Consider the following 10605-nt stretch of genomic DNA (forward strand, 5'->3'; position numbering starts at 1 on the left):
AACAATTTTTATATTAACACAAACAAAACATACAAAAACAATCAACAAACATTAACAGAACAAAAAACAAGTACCATTTCATGTCCTAATTTCTTAAACCTTACTTCCTCGACTTCCTCTTGCTTCCCGTTTCTGTATTCCAAGTTCTTACAATTATTCAGCGAATCTTCCCTTATTTTATTATAAATTTATGTTAATCATCCTTATTCTCTCTGTCTTAACCATTACTAATAGTAACCATTTATTTTAAGCCCAACATCATTCTAACTGTCATTAATTTTATAGTATATCTTTAAGTAATCCTTAAACTTCTTCCATTCCTCTTCTGCCGCTTCTCTTCCCTGGTCTCGGATTCTGCTCGTCATTTCTGCCAAACCCATGTAGTCCATCACCTTCATCTGCCATTCTTCCAGTGTGGGTAGATCCTGTGTCTTCCAGTACTTTGCAATAAGTATTCTAGCTGCTGTTGTAGCATACATAAAAAAAATTGTATCTGTCTTTAACACCCCCTGGCCGACAATACCCAAGAGAAAGGCCTCTGGTTTCTTGGGGAAAGTATATTTAAATACCTTTTTCAGTTCATTATAAATCATTTCCCAGAATGCCTTAATCTTCGGGCACGTCCACCAGAGGTGAAAAAATGTACCTTCCTTTTCTTTACATTTCCAACATTTATTATCAGGCAAATGGTAGATCTTTGCAAGCTTGACTGGGGTTATGTACCACCTATAAATCATTTTCATTATATTTTCTCTTAAGGCGTTACACGCCGTAAACTTCAACCCGGTGGTCCACAACTTTTCCCAATCAGCGAACATGATGTTATGACCAATGTCCTGAGCCCATTTAATCATACTTGATTTTACCATTTCATCTTGTGTATTCCATTTCAGCAGCAGATCATACATTTTTGACAAATTCTTAGTACTGGATTCTAACAGTTCAGTCTCTAATTTTGATTTTTCCACCTGGAAGCCTATTTTACTGTCTAATTTAAACACTTCATTTATTTGATGATAATGTAACCAATCTCTCACCTTCCCTTTTAGTTTTTCAAAACTCTGCAATCTCAATTTGTCCCCTTCCTTTTCCAAGATTTCCCAATATCTTGGCCATTTCGACTCCATATTTAGCTTTTTGACTGCCTTAGCTTCCATTGGTGATAGCCATCTTGGAGTCTTATTTTCCAGCAAGTCCTTATATCTGACCCAGACATTTAATAGTGCTTTTCTGACAATATGGTTTTTGAAACTTTTATGCGCTTTAACCTTGTCATACCACAAATATGCATGCCACCCAAAAATATTGTTAAATCCTTCCAAATCCAAAATGTCTGTGTTTTCAAGAAGCAGCCATTCTTTAAGCCAGCAGAAAGTTGCCGCTTCATAGTACAATTTAAAGTCTGGCAGGGCAAACCCCCCTCTTTCCTTTGAATCCGTTAATATCTTGAATTTTATTCTGGGCTTCTTGCCCTGCCAGACAAATTTAGATATATCTTTCTGCCACTTCTTGAAACAATCCATTTTGTCCATAATTTGTAATGCTTGAAACAGAAACAACATTCTTGGCAATACATTCATTTTTATAACTGCAATTCGACCTAACAAGGAAAGCTTCAGATTTGACCAAATCTCCAGATCTTTTTTCACTTCTGTCCAAGTTTTTTCATAATTGTCTTTAAATAAATTCACATTTTTAGCTGTCATGTTCACACCCAGATATTTCACTTTTTTAACCACAGTCAACCCCGTCTCATTCTGAAACCTTTCTTTTTCAATCTGTGTTAAATTTTTCTCCAATACCTTAGTCTTTAACTTATTCAATTTAAATCCTGCCAATTGACCAAACTCTTGAATTATTTCCAAAACTCTTTTCGTGCTAGCTTCTGGCTCTTGCAATGTAAGTACTAGGTCATCTGCAAATGCTCTCAGTTTGTATTGTTTAGCTCCGACCTGAATCCCTTTAACCAACTGATCCCTCCTGATCATATTAAGCAAAACCTCCAGGACCGATATAAAAAGTAATGGGGAGATAGGGCACCCCTGTCGTGTCCCTTTTTCAATCTTAAACTCTTCTGTTACCACATTATTTACAATTAATTTTGCTTTCTGTTCAGAATATATTGCACCTATACCATTTTCAAACCCTTGGCCTACCCCCATCCCCCGGAGGTTCTTCAACATGAAACTCCAAGAAATATTGTCAAAGGCTTTCTCGGCGTCCACAAATATCAAAACAGCCTTAGTGTTTATGTTCACTTCCAACTTCTCCAAAATGTCAATTATATTCCTTACATTGTCCGACAAATGCCTTTTCGGGAGAAAGCCCGCCTGGTCTCCATGAATCTCCTCCATCAAAACTCTTTTCAGTCTCTTTGCTAAAACATCAGCAAAGATTTTGTAATCCACATTTAGTAAGGAGATGGGTCGGTAGTTCTTAAGTTGGGTCTTTTCAGTCTCTGTCTTTGGTATAAGTGTAATGTAGGCCTCTCTCCACGTATCGGGTGCCCTTCTCCCCTCCATGATCTCGTTGCAAACTTCCTTCAAAGGTTGTATAAGCCCTTCCTTCAAAACTTTGTAGTATTTGGAAGTCAATCCATCCGGTCCAGGTGATTTGCCCAACGTCATGTTTTGAATGGCATCTTCTATTTCCTGTGCTGATATCTCCTGGTTCAAAATTGTTTTACTTTCCTGGGAAATCTTTTTCAGCCCATTTTTCTCGAGGAATTGTTGTACGTCTTTATCTTTCTGCGGCCCTTGTGTATACAATTGTCTAAAGTAGCTCTGGAAACAGTTCCTAATTTCCACTGGGTTGCATATGTTCTTTCCATCCACTTCTAAATTTGTTACCGTGTTGAGTTTTTGTCTCTTCTTTATTTGCCAAGCCAATAACTTGCCACATTTATCTGCAGATTCAAAGGTCTTTTGCCTCATTTGTTTAATTTTCCATTCTATTTCTTGATTCATCAGTTCCATGTATTGTATTTGATACAATTTAATTTCTCTTAAAATCTCTTGTGATTTTGGCTTCAGTCTTAATTTCCTTTCCCCTTCTTTTATCTTTTCCAAGATTTTCTCTTTCCTCTCATTTTGCTTTCTTTTCTTTAATGAATTTTGTTGTATCAAAAACCCTCTCATCACGGCTTTACTTGCGTCCCATACTATTCTTTTTTCTACTTTAGTCCTTAAGTTGATTTCAAAATAATCTTTCAAAGTTTTTTGGGCCTTCTTACAAATCTCCTCGTCTCTAAATAAGGTGTCATTCATTCTCCATCTGAAGGAACCAGTTGTTGTTTGCTTCATCACCATCTTAACTGCGTTATGGTCGGAGAAGGTTTTTGGGCAGATTTCCACTTTCTTTATATTCGACGCCATACTGCTAGTCACCCAAATTTGGTCAATCCGTGTCCATGTCATTTTGGCTTCAGAAAAGAAGGTTCCCTCTCTTTCTAATGGGTGTTTTGTTCTCCAAATGTCAATCAAGTCCATATTGCCAGTCATTTCAAAAAAAGTTTTTGGCAGTCTTCCGTCTTTTGTGACTACCTGTCTTTGTGCTTTGTCCATATTTGTTGAAACTACTCCATTCATGTCTCCCATCATAATCAGTTTGTAATCCATATAGTCCATTAAAGTCTCATGCAACTTCTTAAAAAATTCTGCTTTCCCTTCATTTGGTGCATATATCCCCACTATCAAAAATTTTTCTCCTTGAGATTGAATTTCAATTGCCAGATATCTTCCTTGATCATCTTTAAAAATTTGTTTCGGCTGCAAATTTTCCTTTACGTAGATCACCACTCCTCTTTTTTTTACTTTGTCTGAAGATATAAATTCTTGTCCCAATCTCTTGTTTATTAACAGTTTTCTATGTGCTCTTGTCACGTGGGTCTCTTGTAAGCAAATCAAGTCCAATTGGTCTTTCTTTAAAGCATGAAATATATTTTTCCTTTTTCGGGGGTTGTTTAGACCATTACAATTCCAAGTTAGAAGTTGCAAAGCCATGATGGGGTTATTTAGTTCCTCCTACAGCTCCCAATTGTTGTTCATCCTTTGTCGGTGGTTCTGTGTCCGTATCTAGTCTTGAAGGATGTCCTTCTCCTGGATAGGTCTCTTTCTGTAGGTCTTCTTCGTGTTCTCCCAGGAACTTGTCTTTATCACTCACTGTTTTTATTCTTCTTTTCTTCCCCTTGTATTTAAAAGACAGGCCTTGGGGAAACTCCCACCTGAATAGTATGTAGTTCCTCTTCAGTAGTGTCACCAGATCCTTGTAAGGACCTCTTGCATCCAAGATACTTTTAGGGATATCTTTAAAGATCTCAATATGAAAATCCTCAATTCGAAGGGTTGTTTGGTAGTGCAGGTTCAATATTTTATCTCGCTCTTCTTTGGATCTTAGAGTTATCAAGCAATCTCTGGGTCTATTCTTCTTCTGCCTTATTCCCAACCTGAATGCACTCTCTATTTTGAACTCTTCTTCTTTCAAATCTTGCTTCCAGAAGTCAGAAAACTCTTTTGTCAAATAATCCACCAAGTTATCTCCTTCCTTTTCCGGCACAAGTCTAATCCTCAGGTTTTTCTCCTTGCGTTGCATATCCTGCATAGAAAGTGTCAGTTCATACTCATCCAGTTTCCTGTACACCGGTGGAAGTTTCCCTTCAACAGCAGTAGCAATTTCCTTAGCTTCTTCAGCTATCTTTCGCGTTGTAGATGAATCTTCCAGTAGTTTCCCAATTGCTTCTGCATTAGAGTTCACTTTATTCCCAAGGTCAGTTATACTTTTAGTATTTAAATCAATTTTCCCAGAAATTTCTTCAATTTTCTTATTTGTTTCAGCACCTTGCTTCTTTAATTCCTCTAGAGAATCACTTATTTTCCCCAAGGCCTTTGTAAACGCTTCTTCCGAAGACATTGTTTTCACTCTTGCCTTTGTGACAGCTGCAGTTCCCGAGGCCCCTGATACAGAGGCCCTTCTTTGCATAGAAGAGTCCACTTTGTATTGTCTACCAGATCTCAAAGTTGTTTCTTGTGAATCTTCTTTCTGTTTACCATCTGCCATAACGAAGTCTTTCGTTCAAGGTCATTCCCACACTCTTAAGCTGTCAATAAAGAGAAGTTCTCAGGTTTTAAGTTCCACTTGGTTGCTGAAACTGTCCCAATCCTCTAGAGGGCGTAAAGTCAGTTCCTAAACTTCAAATTGTTCCCACACTTCCAAAAAGCAAAAGCCCTCCAAGTCCTTTTCTTTGTAAAAGATCCAAATCAATAGTGTCCTGCAAGTAACTTACTATGTAGCCAAATACGATGTTTCAAGTTGAGAGTAGCCAGAGTCTATATATCAGTTACTTTCTAACCTTTTTTGTAACGACCGTCCTTAGCCGGTTCCTTTCCTCCAGCAGTCCGACCCCCAGGTAGATAAGCAGCGGTAAACAGTTCAATCTCCTTTAAAACAGGCAGGGAATCCCTTTAAAATCTTCTTCCCCCCCTCTCCTGCCTTCTGGGGGGGAGTTCTTTGCTTGGTGTTGGGTTTCTTAGCTCATAAACTCTCCTGTCAAAAGTTACAGCTTAGCTGTCTTTCGCTTTAATCTTGCTGCAGGACGGAAAGCAGACTTCCTTTTTAATACTTATCCGTCTCGGTGCCCAAATTCCATAATTTTAGTGTCCAATTTTTAATGCAAGCCCAATCCTACTCACGGAAAGTTGCTCTTTTTAAATCCAAAATCCTCGGAAGAAGTCAGCGCTCTCCGCTAATGGCGACGCGGCTTCACTTCGCAGGCTGGGTGAAAGCGACTCTCAGCACCGCTCCACGCACCCTCCGCTGATCTATAGCCTTTAGAAAGGCTATTTCACAACGTCGGGGGGGGGCAAAGGTGCCCGCCGAGTCTCCGGTTCACAGGCTACGCGCCTGTGACTTTTGAGGGTCCTTGCTCCGCCGTGAGCTACGGGACCCGAACCCGCGAAGCAGATCTCTCCCGGAGCTCCGGGAGAAATCCGCCATTCAGCGCTGGCGCTAACCCGGAAGTCAACACCCCCAGGTTTCTCTGTCCTCCATCAATTGTGGACTGTGGGTCAGGGGGGAGGAGTAGCATTGTATTTTTTTTTTTTAATATTTTTATTAAACAATTTTTATATTCATACAAACAAAACATACATAAACAAACAGAAGACAAAAACAGAACAAGAAACAAGTACCATTTCATGTCCTAATTTCTTAAACCTTTCTTCTTCGACTTCCTCATGCCTCCCGTTTCTGTATTCCAAATTCTAATCAATTGTTCAGCAAATCTTCCCTTATTTTACTATAAATTTAAGCTAATCATCCTTATTCTCCTTGTCTTAACCATTACTAATAGTAACCATTTACTTTAGTCCAACATCATTCTAACTGTCATTAATTTTGTAATATTTCTTTAAATAGTCCTTAAACTTTTTCCATTCTTCTTCCGCCGTTTCTTTTCCCTGGTTTCGGATTCTGCTCGTCATTTCTGCCAAGCCCATATAGTCCATCACCTTCATCTGCCATTCTTCCAGTGTGGGTAGATCCTGTGTCTTCCAGTACTTTGCGATAAGTATTCTAGCTGCTGTTGTAGCGTACATAAAGAAAGTTATATCTGTCTTTAGCACCCCCTGGCCGACAATACCCAAGAGAAAGGCCTCTGGTTTCTTGGGGAAAGTATATTTAAATACCTTTTTCAGTTCATTATAGATCATTTCCCAGAATGCCTTAATCTTCGGGCACGTCCACCAAAGGTGAAAGAATGTACCTTCCTTTTCCTTACATTTCCAACATTTATTGTCAGGCAAATGGTAAATCTTTGCAAGCTTGACTGGGGTTATGTACCACCTATAGATCATTTTCATAATATTCTCTCTTAAGGCATTACATGCCGTAAATTTCATCCCGGTGGTCCACAACTTTTCCCAGTCAGCGAACAAAATATTATGACCAATGTCCTGAGCCCATTTAATCATAGTTGATTTAACCGTTTCATCTTGTGTATTCCATTTCAGCAGCAAGTTGTACATTTTTGACAAATTCTTAGTACTGGATTCTAACAGTTCAGTCTCTAATTTTGATTTTTCCACCTGAAAGCCAATTTTACTGTCCAATTTGAACACTTCGTTTATTTGATGATAATGCAACCAATCTCTCACCTTCCCTTTTAATTTTTCAAAACTCTGCAATCTCAATTTGTCCCCTTCCTTTTCCAGAATTTCCCAATATCTTGGCCATTTCGACTCCATATTTAACTTTTTAACTGCCTTAGCTTCCATTGGCGACAACCACCTTGGAGTTTTATTTTCCAGCAAATCTTTATATCTGACCCAGACATTTAATAGTGCTTTTCTGACAATATGGTTTTTAAAACTTTTATGTGCTTTAACCTTGTCATACCACAGATATGCATGCCACCCAAAAATATTGTTAAAGCCTTCCAAATCCAAAATGTCTGTGTTTTCAAGAAGCAGCCAATCTTTTAGCCAGCAGAAAGCTGCCGCTTCATAGTACAGTTTAAAGTCTGGCAGGGCAAACCCCCCTCTTTCCTTTGAATCCGTTAATATCTTAAATTTTATTCTGGGCTTCTTGCCCTGCCAGACAAATTTAGATATATCTTTCTGCCACTTCTTGAAACAGTCCATTTTATCCATTATTTGTAATGCTTGAAACAAAAACAACATTCTTGGCAATACATTCATTTTTATAACTGCAATTCGGCCTAACAAGGAAAGCTTCAAGTTTGACCAAATCTCCAGATCTTTTTTCACTTCTGTCCAAGTTTTTTCATAATTGTCTTTAAATAAATTCACATTCTTAGCTGTCATATTCACACCCAAGTATTTCACTTTTTTAACCACAGTCAACCCCGTCTCATTCTGAAACCTTTCTTTTTCAATCTGTGTTAAGTTTTTCTCTAATACCTTAGTTTTTAACTTATTCAATTTGAATCCTGCCATTTGACCAAACTCTTGAATTATTTCCAAAACTCTTTTCGTACTAGCTTCTGGCTCTTGTAAAGTAAGTACTAAGTCATCTGCAAATGCTCTCAATTTGTATTGTTTAGCTCCGACCTGAACCCCTTTGACCAACTGGTCCTTCCTAATCATATTAAGCAAAACCTCCAGGACCGATATAAAAAGTAGTGGGGAGATAGGGCACCCCTGACGTGTCCCTTTTTCAATCTTAAACTCTTCTGTTACCACATTATTTACAATTAATTTTGCTTTCTGTTCAGAGTATATTGCACCTATACCATTTTCAAACCCTTGGCCTACCCCCATCCCCCGGAGGTTCTTCAACATGAAACTCCAAGATATATTGTCAAAGGCTTTCTCGGCGTCCACAAATATCAAAACAGCTTTAGTGTTTATATTCACTTCCAACTTCTCCAAAATGTCAATTATATTCCTTACATTGTCCGACAAATGCCTTTTCGGGAGGAAGCCCGCTTGGTCCCCATGAATCTCCTCCATCAAAACTCTTTTCAGTCTCTTTGCTAAAACATCAGCAAAGATTTTGTAATCCACATTTAATAACGAGATGGGTCGGTAGTTCTTAAGTTGGGTCTTTTCAGTCTCTGTCTTTGGTATAAGTGTAATGTAGGCCTCTCTCCACGTATCGGGTGCCTTCCTCCCCTCCATGATCTCGTTGCAGACTTCCTTCAAAGGTTGTATAAGCCCTTCCTTCAAAACTTTGTAATATTTGGAAGTCAGTCCATCCGGTCCAGGTGATTTGCCCAACGTCATGTTTTGAATGGCATCTTCTATTTCCTGTGCTGATATCTCCTGGTTCAAAATTGTCTTACTTTCCTGCGAAATCTTTTTCAGCCCATTTTTCTCGAGGAATTGTTGTATATCTGTTTCTTTCTGCGGCCCTTGTGTATACAGTTGTCTAAAGTAGCTCTGAAAACAGTTCCTAATTTCCACTGGGTTGCACATGTTCTTTCCCTCCACTTCTAAGTTTGTTACCGTGTTGAGTTTTTGTCTCTTCTTTATTTGCCAAGCCAATAACTTGCCACATTTATCTGCAGATTCAAAAGTCTTCTGTCTCATTTGTTTAATTTTCCATTCTATTTCTTGATTCATCAGTTCCATATATTGTGTTTGGTACAGTTTAATTTCTCTTAAAATCTCTTGCGATTTTGGCTTCAGTCTTAATTTCCTTTCCCCTTCTTTTATCATTTCCAAGATTTTCTCTTTCCTCTCGTTTTGCTTTCTTTTCTTTAATGTATTTTGTTGTATCAAAAACCCTCTCATCACGGCTTTACTTGCGTCCCATACTATTCTTTTTTCTACTTTAGTCCTTAAATTGATTTCGAAGTAATCTTTCAGAGTTTTTTGGGCCTTTTTACAGATCTCCTCGTCTCTAAATAAGGTGTCATTCATTCTCCATCTGAAGGAACCAGTTGTTGTTTGCTTCATCACCATCTTTACTGCGTTATGGTCGGAGAGAGTTTTTGGGCAGATTTCCACTTTCTTTGTATTCGACGCCATACTGCTAGTCACCCAAATTTGGTCAATCCGAGTCCATGTCATTTTGGCTTCAGAAAAGAAGGTTCCCTCTCTCTCTAATGGGTGTTTTGTTCTCCAAATGTCAATCAAGTCCATATTGTCAGTCATTTCAAAAAAAGTTTTTGGTAGTCTTCCATCTTTTGTAACTACCTGTCTTTGTGCCTTGTCCATATTTGTTGAAACTACTCCATTCATGTCCCCCATCATGATTAATTTATAGTCCATATAGTCCATTAAAGTCTCATGCAACTTCTTAAAAAATTCTGCTTTCCCTTCATTTGGTGCATATATTCCCACTATCAAAAATTTTTCTCCTTGGAATTGAATTTCAATTGCCAAATATCTTCCTTGGTCATCTTTAAAGATTTGTTTCGGTTGCAGATTTTCCTTTGCGTAGATCACCACTCCTCTCTTTTTTACTCTGTCTGAAGATATAAATTCTTGTCCCAGTCTCTTATTTGTTAATAATTTTCTGTGTGCTCTTGTCACATGAGTCTCTTGTAGGCAAATCAAGTCCAATTGGTCTTTCTTTAGAGCATGAAATATATTTTTCCTTTTTCGGGGATTGTTTAGACCGTTACAATTCCAGGTTAGAAGTTGCAAAGCCATGATGGGGTTACTTACTTCCTCCTACAGCTCCCAGTTGTTGTTCGTCTTTTGTCGGTGGTTCTGTGTCCGTATCTAGTGATCCCTTGCTTGAAGGGTGTCCTTCCCCTGGATAGGTCTCTTTCTGTAGGTCTTCTTCGTGTTCTCCCAGGAACTTGTCCTTATCACTCACTGTTTTTATTCTTCTTTTCTTCCCCTTGTATTTAAAAGACAAGCCTTGGGGAAACTCCCACCTGAATAGTATGTAGTTCCTTTTCAGCAGTGTCACCAAATCCTTGTAAGGACCTCTTGCATCCAAAATACTTTTGGAAATATCTTTAAAGATCTCAATATAAAAATCTTCAATTCGAAGGGTTGTTTGGTAGTGCAGGTTCAATATTTTATCTCTCTCTTCCTTGGATCTTAAAGTTATCAGGCAATCTCTGGGTCTATTCTTCCTCTGCCTTGTTCCCAACCTAAATGCACTCTCTATCTTGAACTCTTCTTCTTTCAGCTC

This window comes from Podarcis raffonei, chromosome W (genome assembly GCF_027172205.1).
Source record: "Podarcis raffonei isolate rPodRaf1 chromosome W, rPodRaf1.pri, whole genome shotgun sequence".
NCBI classification, from domain to species: Eukaryota; Metazoa; Chordata; class Lepidosauria; order Squamata; family Lacertidae; genus Podarcis; species Podarcis raffonei.